The sequence below is a fragment of the Geotrypetes seraphini genome, chromosome 1 (assembly GCF_902459505.1).
Source record: "Geotrypetes seraphini chromosome 1, aGeoSer1.1, whole genome shotgun sequence".
NCBI classification, from domain to species: domain Eukaryota; kingdom Metazoa; phylum Chordata; class Amphibia; order Gymnophiona; family Dermophiidae; genus Geotrypetes; species Geotrypetes seraphini.
In genome coordinates, this window is record NC_047084.1 from 292,212,132 (window position 1) to 292,224,323 (window position 12,192).

Here is a 12,192-nt window from a genome sequence, read left to right on the forward strand (position 1 = left end):
GTCATATAATTGCTTTATAATACTGCTAAATGTATATATTTCTGATAGCATATTACTAGAATTCAATTTTCCATATCCAAATTTATCTCATTGACTATTTATGCTTATATTTGGTCATTTTACCATTATTATGCTGTTAACACAATTGTAAGTTTTATTCCAAGCTGTACCTGCTTACATCACCTTTGGTAAATCTCTTTCATAATGGTGGTTAATAAATCCCAATCAATAAATATATACAACTATAAAACTCAGGAGGGGAAGATTTCATGGAGACACCAGGAAGTATTTCTTCACCGAAAGGGTAATTGATCGATGGAATGGTCTTCCACGTCAGGTAGTCGAGGTCAGTACCATGCTCGACTTCAAGGGACTATGGGACAGACAGGTGGGGTCGCTCCAGAGGAATGCTTAAAAGATGGATTCTCGAAAGAGGGAGGGTTCTTGAGTGGGCAGACTTGTTGGGCCGTTGGCCCTTTTCTCTATGTTTCTATAAAATGGCAACCAATGCTCCATAAACAAGCAGAGAACAGAAGCAAAAATGTGTTGTATTGATAATTAGGCAAAACTGAATATTATTGATGGACTTGGAGAAAACAAGCATAACGGTCAACAAACATCAATTGATATGTTGATAGTACACAAACCCTGACCAATGCTGAGATTAAACAGAAACTCTTGGGTCCTAAAAGATTAACTGCATCTGAATATATGTTAGACCACTGCTACTATGAAGAAGCTGACATGATTTGTGCTATACTGCTGCATAAAGCCCACACCACTGTTTTTGTCTTGTCAGTCATGTGCTCCAAAACTTGTAGACCCCTTTTCAATCAGAGAAAAATTAACAGAAAACACCAGGGTCTCTACTGTTGAACTCAGCTTATAAGTATGTAAAGTATAATTGATGATGAATTGAGAGGGGGGGTGAGGGGAGATCTTTTTCTGTTCACAAACACACCCTGACAATAACACAATAACCACCTGACTTTTGAGAGCAACAAAGCATTAATTGAAAAAGTCAGAAAGAGAAAAAGAGAACAGGACTTAAGTGCTGGCAGCAATGGTAAAAACATTTAATCCTGATACTGTATCTATTGCATGGATCTAGACAGCTTGGAGTGTTGCTTCTGGCACTGCCAGAACCCCCCCCCCCCCCCAAAAACAGATTTATGCTGATTTGTTGCACATTAAAATAAATTAAAAAAGGAATCTGAGAGAAAAGGAGCTTTTTTTTTTTAAAGCAGTGTCATACTAACCTTTGGATGGCTTTACAGTAACTGTCAAAGATACTGTATTAGACTAAGATTTCATACCCCAGTCGTTCAGCCACGCTAGCTTGAAAAATGGGTTTGGAGAAAGGAAGCATCAAATTCCTATTTACTGTTTTGGGCTGATAGATTTACAATAAATTAAATATGCTTACTGCTATTAAAGTTATTTGGTGCCAATAGTTGTATTTTTGTATGCACTTTGTATGTTATTAAAAGGAATAAAGACTTATAAAAAAATAAATACATAAAGTTACCCTGTAGTGTCACACTAATATAGCTCTAGTCCTCAGTCTCCTGAGATGATGGGGGGAGATAGAATGTAATAAAGAGGAGAAGGGAAGAAAAGAAGGAAAACAGAGGGTGAAAAGTAAGGGGGAGGATGGAAATACGGAGAGAAAAGGTAGGGAGTAAGGATGATGGAAAGTGAGGCAGGGGACAGTGGATGAGGAGACAGTGGAAACGTAAATAATAATAATAAGTTTATTCTTCTATACCGCCATAATCAGACGACTTCTAGGCGGTTCACACCGAAGAGAGCTGGACAATCAGCGAATTACAATCTGCAAATTATTAAAATACAACATGGACATAATAGCATTTAGGGCTCTTTTTATTAAACCGCCGGCCGCACTAGCCACTAACGCCTGCCTTGAGCAGATAGTAGTTTTTTGACCAGCGCGGGGGTTAGCGTGTGATTAAAAGTCACACGCGCTAACCCCGCTAGCGCGGCTTGATAAAAGGAGCCCTTAGTAAAACTTCTGTTTAGGAGATAAATCTATTAAACGATGCAGTTTTTATTTCTTTCCTAAAGGCGCCGTAGGTTAGTTTAGCTCTATTAATGTAGTTGCCTAACAAAAATTGCTCTTTACTTGCTTGGTACATAAGAGTCCTATCCAAAGAGACAATCACATAAGGATCTGTAGGCAGAGGTAGGAGAGAGCCATGTAGAACAGGGGTTCTCACCCCAGTTCTCAGGATACACCCAGCCAGTCAAGTTTCCAAGATATCCATAATGAACAAGCAAGAGATACAAGCATTACTTCCACAGTATGCAGCTCTGTCTCATGCATATTCATTGTGAATATCCTAAAAACTTGACTGTCTGGGAATGTCCTGACAACTACACTGAGAACCCCTGCTGTAGAAGATATAGGTGAAGCTTTTGTTTTTGATGAGGTGGGGGCAGCAATTTCAGGTTTTGCATAGGGTATTGTCTTCTAGCCTAAGGCTGGTTGTAGATCAGACATGGGCAACTCCGGTCCTCGAGGACCAGAATCCAATCAGGTTTTCAGGATTTCCCCCAATGAATATGCATGAGATCAATTTGCATGCACTGCTTTCAATGCAGATTCATTGGGGAAATCCTGAAAACCCCTGTTCTAGATGCATATTGAAACCATTTAACTGCTCCTGCTGGCCAGTAAGAAGGCTGGAGTGAAAGAGGAGCATGGAATACTGACCAGCTAAAATAAAGATGACATTGTGGGTAGGAAAGAAGCAGCCAAAAGACTCCCCATAGGAGCTTAAGTATCTAGTGCAGGGGTCTCAAAATTCCTCCTTGAGGGCCGCAATCCAGTCGGGTTTTCAGGATTTCCCCAATGAATATGCATAAGATCTATGTGCATGTACTGCTTTCAATGCATATTCATTGGGTAAATCCTAAAAACCCGACTGGATTGCGGCCCTCAAGGAGGGACTTTGAGATTCCTGATTTAGTGAGTCCAGGCTTCTGAGCTGGCTGGTTCATTAGGAACTTCACGGGGATTCCCAAATGCTATAGTAAGAGCCACATTTTGCAGGCCTTATCATGACCATAGAACAGTAGGAAACCAGAGCCTGCAGATATAGTGCTCTTGTATCTAGTTTTTGCTCATCTTATACTTCTTTCTGAGCTGTACCATATTCAAAGCTGCTAAATTGCACAGATCCCATTTTGCATTCTTTTTTTTAAATTCCCCTGAAGTATTTCTCTCTTCCAGCCAGCTAAGCAAATGGGATTCCCTCGTATTATATTTTCTTGCATAGCATTTGCCATTCACATACAATATAATACAAAACTTGCTATACTGCCCTTTACCACAAACTTCAAAGCAGTTAACAAATGGTTCACAGCCATCAAGTAAAAATATTACAAGACAAAACAACATAGCAAGGGAAAAAGGAATGTTCTTCAGTGGGAGTGGGGGAACAAAATGGGAAAGACAAGCTAAAAGAAGGTGAAGATACAGTATTTAAAAATGCCTTGGAGGCAAAATGAAACCGATCAAGTGTAAATCTTGCATTGGGGTCCTATTCAGAATCATGTCTACACTTAGACAGATGCCTTAAATGTAGGCTAACATTTTGCAGGCCTACATTTAAGACATCTGTAGGCGCATACTGATGCGTAAGCCCACCCAAGGCTATATCTGGGTGAAACCATGCCCATGCCAAGGCGGGCATGCTTAAACATAAGTATGCATCTCTGTAAACGTGCTACAGAGGCCTATAATGTAGGTGCCTGCCTTGTAAATTTTTTTTTAAAAACGTGCTTCCCAATTGGCTGCCAGATGGCGGTAGGACACCTACCACTGCCTGCAATTGGGATATGCGTTTCGAAAATCAGGCCCAGAATGTTCTGGCCTCATGGTAAGAAAACCACTGGCCTTAAAGCAGTACTTCCCTTCCTCCTTTCTAGCAAACTCCTCTCTAACCTAATTTTGAGTTTAATAATAAATGTGCGTATGTGCATAAATAAATAATTGGAGTAATTTTACATAATTGGAGTATAGTTTTCTTCACAACACTCACAGGAGTAAAAAACTGCCACCAAAGTTTCAGAGGAATTATCAGCTTGATTGTGATTCTTATCCAGTGGTCCCTCACCCTCAAGAGATGTGGGAAAAGGCCAAATAGATTGGAGAGAAGGGTCCTGAAATCTGAGGCACATTAGTGAAACTTTCTAGAGATAGTGAAGACAGTTTTATTGGTAGTATAATTACAAATTACTAATTTTTATGACATGTTGTCAATTAACACTATTAGTAGCTAACAGCAATATATGTAGCTGTCAGTAGTCACTAGTGGACATGTGGTTTAAGAAGGGGGGTACATGGGTTTCACTGATCAGTTAAAGGGGTGCAGGGGTAAAAAAAGATTCAGAACCCCTGATTTAGACAGTGCCATTAGATAAACCAGGAGTAGGCAATTCCGGTCCTCGAGAGCCGGAGCCAGGTCAGGTTTTCAGGATATCCACAATGAATATGTATGAGATGGATTTGCATGCACTGCCTCCTTGAGATGCAAATCTATCTCATGCATATTTATTGTGGATATCCTGAAAACTTGACCTGGCTCTGGCTCTCGAGGACCAGAATTGCCAACCCCTGAGATAAACAGTAATGAAAATAAATTTGACACATATGGCATTCTGGGGAGTTCCACAAGGTTCCCTGCTATCCCCCATCTTATTTAACTTGTTCATGAGTTCACTCAGAAACATTAAACTAGAAGATGAAACCTTACTATCCTATGCAGATGACATTCTTCTTCTCATACCCATAACTAACAACTAGCCTAACACAGAGGAGAAAATCTCAAACAACATAGCAAGAATTCACACCTGGGCAACCACAAACAAACTTAAATTAAATGCCACCAAAACCAAAGCCATCTGTTTCCACACAGCTCAGCAGAACGCCCTGACGAGCATTAAACTTCCATCTGGTATCACCCTCGCAGTGGAGAAATCCTCTAAAGTGCTTGGCTGCATCCTGGATGACACACTCACAATGGAACCTCAAGTCTCCAGCCTCTGGAAAAAGACCATTTTCACCATGCGCCAACTAAAACTCATCAAGCCATACTTCCATCAGCATCATTTAGCACTGATCGTCCAGCTGATGATACTGCCTCAGCTATACTGCAACTCGGCCTACATGGGAATCGATACCACCCTAGCTCACAAGCTGCAGCTCATATAGAACACAGCTGTCAGACTAATCTTCAATCTAAAGAAATACGACTCAATCTCAGCCTTCTTCAAACAATTGCACTGGCTACCCATCTCATCACAGATACTCTTCAAAATATCTTGCATCCTGCACCACATAATCCACAGAAACTCAGCCACTCCCCTCACCCAACTATTCTCAATGGCATGGTCCACCTATAGGAGAATCATAAACAGAATGCAACTAAGTCTACCTTCTACAAAAAATCTCCACTACAGGCTTATGTTCCACTCTATGTTCACCTTCATGGGTATAAAAGCTTGGAATGACCTACCAGAAATGATCAGAAAAGAAACTACCCACAAGGCATTCCGGAAGAAGCTGAAAACCTTCTTATTTGGCCGCTGAACCAACACATCTCTCTCAGAAATGAACCCAGCCACAACTCCTTCCTGACAACTGAGTTTTTTTCTTTCTTTTCTCTTTTTTCCCTTTCCCTTCTTTCTCCTCTCTCTCTTTCAAGGCCCCCATTCCAGTTCCCTCATCTTGCCCCCGTCTCCCCCTCTGCAAGTCGCCTAGAGCCTGAATAGATATGAGTCACCCACAAATGGAAGATTAGATTAGTGCTAAACTCTGAAATTATATACAAATTCAATATTAGCATATGCCGAAATTATCAAACCAAGCCATGATCTCATTACTGAAATGTAATTCAAGTTACAAACCTCTGAATTTCATAAAGAGATCACAGCAAACCATATAAACTATTTACATTCATGCATACATTTCCACATTCTCCGTACTCACACAAAACACTCAGTAACAGCTGCAGATCTCTGTTAGCTGAATGCAGGTGTTTAGAGAGATGGATGCATTATGTCCAAGCCTGGTTTATACAATGGCATTGTTTACTTAGAATTTTTTTTTTTCCTTAATAATAGAAAGAGGATCCAATGGTTTAACACAAAACATTACAAACAGAGAACTTTCCCCAATTATTACTTTTATTTTAGTAAACTTTTAAGGGTTGTGAACTTTTTAAACAAACTACTGATGTAATTGTTAGTGAGGGGTAAGACAAATACTACTCCAAAAGGGGAAATTTGCAGTTCCGAGTTTTTTTTCTTCCCAGGATGTCAACAGTCAATGTCAAACACTTGGAAATCTTGCACTCCATCGAGAACATGCCCAATTAAAGAGATCATCAATCATAATTATCAAAGTACTCTTACAAATCTAGCAGGACTGTATAGTGCAGCCACCCAGTTTTAAGTGCTAGGAATGTGTGTAAATGCTGGTATTGTGGTGATTTATGCCCATAAATGATCTCTTATAGCATGAAAGTATGTACTGAGTGTCATGACACGTACTATTCTTGGTGGAATTCTGTGCTACTACGCAATGCAGAATTCGCCAGGGATGCAGAATTACCTGAGGTCTGCGCAGATTTTGATGTTGAGTCGGCACTCCATCGCTGTGGCCCGAATCACTGCCGGCAACATCTTCAGGCAGCCAGACTTCCCTCTACTGCGGTCCCACCCTCGATTATGTCACTTCTTCTTTCTTCAGCGGGTCCGCAGTACAGGGAACAAACACATAAAAGTTGAGGTGTTAGTGTGGTGTGTAATTTGAGTTTTGATCTCAGAGTGGAGCCTTACAATTTCATTTTCTAACCAGAAAGCGTTGACTGTCAGTTACTTATGGGGGTCATTTATTAACTGTTAACCTGTGCTAATGCCATTCAATGCATGGTATTTACTGCAGTGTCCACTGCATAAAAAAGCATAATAATACACAATAACTGTTCGTAAATGAACCCTTACACGATTGTTTCAGTACAGGCACATAATCATGGAGTTATGCAAAATCTTCTTGGAGCATTCTACGAGTAATCAGAAATGTAAAGACTCCTCTTGCTGTGATGCAGAATTAGATGTTGTGGCTGGATCATGCGTAAGGAAAGCAAGAAAGTAACAGGCTGCAAACTCAAGTGTATGTACCCGAATGCAAGGAGCCTAAGGAAGAAGATGGGGGAATTGGAAGCTATGGCACAAAAAGATAACCTTGACATCATCGGCATCACAGAAACATGGTGGAATGAGGAAAACGTCTGGGTACAGGCTATACCATAAAGACAGAGTAGGTCAAAAAAGTGGGGGTATGCCCTATACATCAAAGAGGGAATTGAGTCTACCAGAGAGAACAAGCAGAAACGAAAAATAAGGTTGAGTCTCTATGAGTCATAATTCTGGGAACAAATGGAATGGAAACGAAGATCGGCATCTACTACCGATCCCCAGGGCAGTCCAAAGAAATTGATGGAGAAATGACGGACGAGATTAAACACAACTGCAAGGGAGGCAACGCAGTTATCATGGGTGACATCAATTATCCTGGAATAGACTGGAACCTAGGCACCTCCGGCTGCAGTAGGGAGACCAATTTCCTGGATGCTGTAGGCGATTGCTTCCTGGAACAATTTGTCAAGGAAAATACGAGAGAAAATGCAATTCTGGACTTAATTCTAAATGGACTACGAGGACGGGCGCAAGGTATAGAAGGGACGCTGGGAAGCAGTGATCACAATATGATCCGCTTTAACCTTGACACAGGGGCAAAACATCAATCCAGAACGACAGCCAGGGCACTGAACTTCCGAAAAGGGAATTACAAAGGGATGAGACTCATGATGGGGAAGAAAATTAAGAAGAGGATAAACACTGTAAAAACGCTAGAGCAAGCATGGTCCCTTTTTAAGGTCACAGTCATTGAAGTACAAAATCTATATATACCGAGTATCAACAAGGGATCCAAGAGGAAAAAGAACAAGGAACTGGCGTGGCTCACTGTAGCAGTGAAGGAAGCGATCAGAGACAAGAAGACTTTCTTTAAGGATTGGGAAAGGTAACAAAACGGAAGAAAACTGGAAAAAACACAAACATCAAAGCAGATGCCATAAGGCGGTAAGAGGGGCCAAAAGAGACTATGAGGAAAAAATAGCCAAGAGGCAAAAAATTTCAAGCCGTTCTTTCGATATTTGAAGGGGAAATGACCCACGAAAGAAGTGATGGGGCCGTTGGAGGACCATGGAATAAAGGGAGTGCTAAAGGAGGACAAAGCCATCGCCAACAAACTGAATACATTTTTTGTGTCTGTATTTACTGAAGAGGATATACACAACATACCGGAAGCCGACAAGCTATCTGTAGGAAATGAAGACGAGAAACTGACAGGGTTGTCGGTCAGTCTAGAAGAGGTATGTAGGCAGATTGATAGGCTTAAAAATGATAAATCCTCGAGACCGGATGGCATCCATCCAAGGGTAATCAAGGAACTGAAAGGGGCTATAGCTGAACTGCTTCAACTAATAGCCAATCTGTCAATCAAATCGTGAAGGATTCCGGAAGACAGGAAAGTGGCGAAAGGTTAGAAGAGAGACCGGTGAGTCTGACCTCGGTACCGGAAAAGATGGTAGAGGTGCTGATCAAGGACCGCATCATTGATCACAATCTGATGAGGACCAGCCAGTACAGCTTCAGCAAAGGAAGATCTTGCTTGATGAACTTGCTTCACTTCTTCGAGGGAGTAAACAGGTAGATAGACAAGGGTGACCGCATGAATGACTACTTTGAAAAATTGTAAGCCATGGAATCGAGGGTGAAATACGTGGATTAAAAACTGGCTGGCAGATAGGAAACTGAGAGTGGGGGGTGAATGGACAATACTCGGACTGGAAAAGCGTCATGAGTAGAGTGCTGCAGGGTTCGGTGTTTGGACCCGTGTTCTTCAACATATTTATAAACGACCTGGAAATTGGTACGAGTGAGGTGATTAAATTTTCAGATGATACGAAGTTATTCAGAGTAGTGAAGACGCAGGAGATTTGTGAAGACCTGCAATGTGATGTAGAAACGCTCGAAAAATGGGCCGCGACATGGCAAATGAGGTTTAACGTGGATAAGTGCAAGGTGATGCATGTCGGTAACAAAAATCTTATACACGAATACAGGATGTCCGGTGCAGTACTTGTAGAGACCCCCCAGGAAAGAGCCTTGGGAGTACTGGTCGACAAGTCAATGAAGCCGTCTGCGCAATGTGCAGCAGTGGTGAAAAGTGTGAACAAAATGCTAGGAATGATTAAGAAGGGGATCACAAACAGATCAGAGAAGGTTATCATGCCGCTGTACTGGGCCATGGTATGCCCTCACCTGGAATACTGCATCCAGCACTGGTTGCCGTACATGAAGAAGAACATGGCACTACTCAAAAGGGTCCAGAGAAGTGACTAAAATGGTTAAGGGGCTGGAGGAGTTGCCATACAGTGAGAGATTAGAGAAATGGGCCTCTTCTCCCTTGAAAAGAGGAGACTGAGAGGGGACATGATCGAAACATTCAAGATAATGAAGGGAATAGACTTAGTAGATAAAGACAGGTTGTTCACACTCTCCAAGGTAGAGAGAACAAGAGGGCACTCTCTAAAGTTAAAAGGGGATAGATTCCGTACAAACATAAGGAAGTTCTTCTTCACCTAGAGAGTGGAAGAAAACTGGAACGCTCTTCCGGAGGGAAAACACCATCCAGGAACTCAAGACATAGTTAGAAAAGTTCCTGATGAACCAGGTAAGGTTAGTCTCAGTTAGGGCACTGGTGTTTTATCTAAGGGTCGCTGCGTGAGCAGACTGCTGGGCATGATGGATCACTGGTCTGACCCAGCAGCGGCAATTCTTATGTTCTTATATCACTATCACAATTCAGAACTCCTGATACTTCAGGACACTTCTTTATAAAAATGTATAATCAGCCTGTTTCAAAGTGGCATTATAGGATAAAAAAAAATATTCTTAATAACTACCCCAAGATAACCACACATATATCCTCAAAAAATACAGCTTTCCCTACATTGGATTGCTTACTAATAGATTTTATTGCTTGTCCAACTGTAAAGAAGAGCTTGTTTCTCCTTCTATGGTGCTTCCTCATTTTGGTTCCCTGCCATGTATTAGCACTTCAGTTGTTAAGTGCTGGATTTTTAGAGCAGAGTGGCTGCATTCTGGGGCTTTAATAACTTCAATGTTCTTCAGATATCCAACACCTAGTTGAATCTTAATCCCTAGCCTTTGGATGCACATTGACACTACAATCACTTCTTTTAGATCTGTCTCAATTTGATTTAATTAATGTTAGCATGCAATTTTCTGTCAGATTATCCAATATGCTATCATTATAAATAATCTTATAAGGCACTATTTAAAGTCTTATTCCTGGAATTATCAGCATGTAGCATAAATCCAATATCCAATTCCAAGCTTCCAACCTTTAAAGTATTCTTTCTATATTACACCTTTAGATCCTTATCTGGTGTTGCTGCTTCTGTTTTAGCCATAGACCTCAGAAACACCCCTCCTCCGTCCCATACAGGCTATGTTCTCATAATGGGGAAATTCAAAGGTAACCTCCTCATCGGTCAAGGCTTAAATTTTAATAGCTAATGCTCAATACTTTTATGTTTTTTTAAACACTTTTTATAACTTTTAAAACGACTAATGAAGTATGTGTACTTATCTTCAAACACTTCAAACGCAGAGAAAATGTTAATTATCATTTATATTCCGTGGGTTTTCAAAGAGGTCAAGACAGATGACTTAATGCAATGTCACCTCAGTAACAACTATACAAAAATAGACAAATATACCCCCTCCCTTTTTACTAAACTGCGATAGTGTTTTTTAGTGCAGGGAGCTGCGCTGGATGCCCCACGCTGTTCTCGACGCTCATAGGCTCCCTGTGCTAAAAACCGCTATTGCGGTTTAGTAAAAGGGGGCCATAGTGCAAAATATAGATATCATATATAAATTCTCACTAAATTGAAAATAAAATAATTTTCCTACCTTTGTTTGGTAATTTCATCAGTCTCTGGTTGCACTTTATTCTTCTGACTGTGCATCCAATATTTCTTCCCTTCTTTCAGCCTCCTGTATGCTTCCTCTCCTCCAGACCCCATTCCCTCCCCCAACTTTTTCTTTGTTTCACCCTGTCCCCTTCTTTCTTTCTCTCTCCATGCCCCCTTTCTTTCTCTATGTCTCTTTCTCTCTCTCTGTGCCCCATTTTTTTCTTTCTTTCTTTGTTTCACCATGCCCCCTTTCTTTCTTCTTGCCCTCCCCATGCCACCTCCAATGGGAAACATGCTGCTGCCACCGCCGCCGGGGAAAGGCTGCCACTACCGCCATAGGGAACAGGCTGGCGCAAAGTTCTCCCTCCCTGCTTTTCTTCCCCGCGGGGCTGACCAACTCTCGCCGCCCGACGTCAATTCTAACGTTGGAGAGGACGTTCCGGGCCAGCCAGGCAGATTGGCTGGCCCAGAACATCCTCTCCAACATCAGAATTGACGTCGGGTAGTGAGAGTTGGTCGGCCCCACAGGGAAGAAAAGCAGGGAGGGAGAACTCGGCGCCGGCTTGTTCCCGATGGCGGCAGTGGCAGCCTTTCCCCGGCGGCGGCAGCATATACCCCGGTGGGTGGCCAGCTGTGCACCCCCTTGGGGTGTGCACCCGGGGTGGACTGCCCCCCCCCACCCCTCCCTTGGTAGGCCACTGGTGCAGACCAGTACTGTTTGCCAGATGCCACAATTTCTGATATCTCAGCTGCAATTAATGCCACCTCTGGTAGAATAGCTACTCATGGGAGAAGAGCTGTGGCAGTGTACCCCTGATACTCCTTGCCTTCCAAACCTCCTGACACATCCCAAACCCTTTTTCATTACTCCACCCTATCCAATCCCCTTCCAACTAACAACCTTCACTCCCAAAACAAGCCACATTCCCCCAACCCCAACAGGACCCACCCAGGGGTCACAATGGATGGTCCAATGACCCACAGCTGGAGCAGTCACTCTCCACTTCAACCTGAGACTGTACCAGGAACCAAAATGACTCCAATGCCTCATAATAGTAATCTCAAAACCATTCAAGGTTCCTTCAGTAAAGTCTCC

At 42.1% G+C, this 12,192-nt stretch overlaps 1 protein-coding gene across 7 annotated transcripts in view; it reads right to left on the minus strand.

The window, feature by feature from the left end:
- The window catches only part of EXOC6B (exocyst complex component 6B), a 920,925-nt gene that overhangs the window by 77,567 nt on the left and 831,166 nt on the right, over nt 1-12,192 (minus strand). Inside the window, exon 21 of one of the 7 annotated variants that reach the window (XR_004540231.1) lies at nt 6,638-6,769. The exons of the other annotated variants lie outside the window; for them this stretch is intronic. The gene's annotated coding sequence lies outside the window, so the exon portion shown is untranslated. The remainder of the gene's footprint in view (nt 1-6,637; nt 6,770-12,192) is intronic. 7 annotated transcript variants of the gene reach the window in all.